At 39.2% G+C, this 3,702-nt stretch overlaps 1 protein-coding gene across 4 annotated transcripts in view; it reads left to right on the top strand.

Moving 5' to 3' along the window:
* The first annotated feature begins 571 nt into the window (after positions 1-571).
* LOC101858256 (myocyte-specific enhancer factor 2A) overlaps positions 572-3,702 on the top strand; it is a 15,997-nt gene continuing 12,866 nt past the window's right edge. Inside the window, exon 1 of one of the 4 annotated variants that reach the window (XM_005094232.3) lies at positions 572-1,147. The gene's annotated coding sequence lies outside the window, so the exon portion shown is untranslated. The other 3 variants (XM_005094230.3, XM_035968720.1, XM_005094231.3) reach the window with 3 other exon arrangements.

Genomic DNA, 3,702 nt, shown 5'->3' on the forward strand with positions numbered 1-3,702 from the left:
ATTATAGGACGGTAAAAAGTCGAGGAAAAAAAACAAGCACAAGCAGCAGTCAAGAGATTATTAAGAGTTAGTTCCCCTCACATTTGTGAGGTAGACTCGACCAGTGTTAGTTAGCTTATTTAACCAGGGCTTGTGATTGATTTTAACTGTGGCCCCAAAGGGGTGAACAGGGTATATGTGGCAATGAAACAGCCTTGACTGCCATGCACATGTTCCCTTCAACTCTATTCCAGCCTCACTTTATTTGTTGATTACGAACGTCTTTTGACATTTAATTTATGAGGTTTACGTTTAAGGATGAATTTGACAGCGACAATGTTTCAAAATTAGAAAGGGAAGCAGTGATTATTTGATTATATAGACGCTTCGCCCCTGGCTACTTGTATTGAAAAGTAAAAATCAAGATCAAGGAATAGGATCTTTGAGAATCAGTCCGAACAGAGAAGGAGAACTCAAACCACTTTTCAATGTCAGTAATTTTATTAGGCATAGGGTAGCCTAGGCTATGGTTAGCCTATAATTTCAGTTTAGGCCAAGGCTTTGCAATGCATGCAATTTGACAAAGCTTCGCGGAAATAAGACCACGAAAGTGTCGCTGACGTCATACTGTCGAACCTGTTGAGGACTACTTTTTATGACGTAAATGAGGAAAAGGCGGTAGTATCATATTTTCCTTCTTTTTTTTTCTTTTCTGAAATTTTGTTTTTCATAATATTTGTATGAGATTGTTTATATGACAATGGCAGTTATAAAGAAGGTATGTCCGTAAATTTGGAATTCACACAACGTAATGTTGAGTGTAATGATATAGCACTTTTTTTAGATCTCAACGAAAGACAAAAAAGGGCCTCCAATTAGACGAGTTTTCAAAGCAAATGTGGGTAATTTGATCTTTAAATTGGCATATTTAGATGAGTTTTTGTATATAGTCTCTCCCTAAAGTTATTTAGGGCCGCTTTTTGTAAGACAGACTAGTTGCCAATCCAGGCGTAGGAATAAGTTCGCATGAATACTAAAAATACCAAAGTAATTTCCACAACCCAAAATAGATCTCTTCAACGATACATCCGTGCCTGCCTCTACATTTTACTGGACAGTAAAAATAGACAAGCTCGGATATTTTTATTCATCTCGTGGCTTTGTTTTGGTAAGATTGTTTAATAGTTTACCTATTTCCCACCAAAACACCTTAATTTTGTCATAATCCAAGAATAGTGGAATACTATGGCTTCGAGTCTTGGTTTAGGACGATCATCCACCGTTCCACCTCAGCCGGATCTGGGCCATTGCAAAGGTCCAATCGCTCCACTTCTCTTGCGTGGGGAAATCTTCCCTTCATCAGCCGGGAAACGACTTGCCCTAGAATTGGCGGCTGTTGGATTGGGTCTATTTTCGATCGTGAATCAGAACTGCCGGCTAATTTTACCACCCGTTGAGGAGATGTTGAAGTGATTTTTATTTTGTCCCTATCTCGAAACAACATAAACTACTGAACTGTCTCAAACTCTACCCGTAGACTGCCTTAGCCTAACCTACGTCCAAGTAACTTAGACCTCGATCTATCCTCGCAAGGTGCAGATCTACTTCAAGTTCGCCAGTTAGAATAATAATAGGCCTACCTCTGACTCTGTGCAGTCACTTTAAATACATGATCATGATTTCGAGGTCTTGTCTTTATTGAGATAGTCTAGATCTAGATTAGTAACCTAGGCTACTAGATCTACGTTATATAATGGAATGTATTTCGTAGCTCAGCCTACGTAGGCCTTTCTCAATTCAATATCTGTCATTTAAAAGATAGATCTAGTATAAACCTCTATTATGGTCTTGGTTGTGTGTTTCAGTTTCATCATCGTGATCAATTGGGGTGTGATCAATTTGTACATGCCCTGTTGTACAAGTTTAAAATTAGATCTAGATCTAGAATCTAGATATGGATATAGATCTAGATCTAGATTTAAATTAGATCAGCGCTTTTTTGGTAGATAGATCTATTCTAGATCTTTAGAAATCTAGATATATCTAGATCTAGATATAGATCTAGAATCTAGTTCCCACCCACCCTGCAATTGTTATAGGCGGGTTTTGGCCCTAAGAGTAGGGGGGTTTCAGGGGCCCCTGACTTAATAAAAATAAGGTGGGGGGTTGCAGGGGGCATGCCCCCTGATTTTACCATAATTTGATGATTTGCAGAACGTTAGGTTTGATATCTTAGTATCCTTAGCTTGCTGCGCATCAAACGTATACATCTAGATCTCTAGATCTAGAATCTAGATGTAGGTCTAGGCTCAAATAAGAGGGGGGGGGGGCTACCGAAAAAGCACCCATGGATCTAGACTAGGCCTTTAATGGGTATTTTTTTAGGCTGTTGTTAGGGGACCGTAGGCCCTACGCCCAAATAGCGAGTGGCACTAGGGGACCGTACGCCCCCATAGTGTTTGGCGCTAGGGGACCGTACGTCCTTCCTGCGCTAAGGCGTGGTGTTACGGGACCGTACACAGATATGCATGCATCTGGACTTTGCAAAAATACTGGAAGAAAACGGCCAGTTTAACGAAGCTCCTGACGTAAGGAGTTATTACTAGGAGAATGTTTAAAATATCTAAATACGATTGTGAGGTATCCAGTGGCCGTGAGTGGGTGAACCAGAATTTGAAATTTGCTCACGTCTGCACCCACGTTGTTGTTATGTGTGTCAATAAAATAAATCAAAGAGAGGGAGGGGGAGAGAGAGAGGTAGAGGTGGAAAGAGTTGGCGAAGGGAATGTGGGGGCGAACGATGGGGTCGGCAGGGTATAATTATGCTATTAGATTGAGAAGAGGTCATTAATCATGTAACGCCTTGCGTGGAATGTGAGTTAAGAGTACAAATTAAATTCATAGTATACCAACTTACGCCTATAGTGCGGTCAAAAATGCACGGCGCAACTTGCACAGTGACTATATCAATTTGTCTTAACAGGTGAATATTTTTTCAAACTCCTGCACACTGTATTCTAGAAAATTCCTTAATAAGTTAATAAAAAATCCCAGTCGATTGTTTCTACAAATTTAAACAAATTTACAGCTCCGGCAATATCGCTATTTTGCCTTTTAAAAGCAAGTCTGTCATTTTTTTTACAATCGCAATAGCATGCATGCTTATTAAATGTATTGAGCTATTGAGTGCCTATGCGGGTACAAATTTTCCTTTTCGCTCGGGTTTGAAAATTTCAAAGTTCAAAATACACGTTTGTTGTATAACTTTTTTATTTATTGACGGATTTTAAAAAATTTTTCCTGTTCTGTTCTTGTTGAGTCCAGTGCTTTTCATTTACAATAGTTTCAGCTACTTCAAGGTACACTGAAAAATCCCATTTGAATACCTATGTCATGTCTGTGCTTAGTTCACTACCCGACGTTCTGTCAAGTCTCTACAATAGTTTGTTTTGCTTTCCATCTACCTTTTCCAAGCTGTCTTCTTTTTCCTTTCTTTTCATGTTATTGTTATTGTCACTGAATGTGAGTTGATCTTGCGTCTTGTGTTCTCTCATGCAAAAGTGAGTAAATTTATATCCGGCGTTTTCGAGCGTCATTAAATGGAGCTAAGGGGCCTATTTATTTTAGGTCGCAAAGCCTGAGCACACACACTATTATCCTTCTGATTTTTGTCCAAAACATTCCCTTTGTGTAAATTTGTTCATCTCTCTCTTTCTCTCACAA

The sequence above is a fragment of the Aplysia californica genome, unplaced genomic scaffold, assembly GCF_000002075.1.
Source record: "Aplysia californica isolate F4 #8 unplaced genomic scaffold, AplCal3.0 scaffold00078, whole genome shotgun sequence".
NCBI lineage: Eukaryota > Metazoa > Mollusca > Gastropoda > Aplysiida > Aplysiidae > Aplysia > Aplysia californica.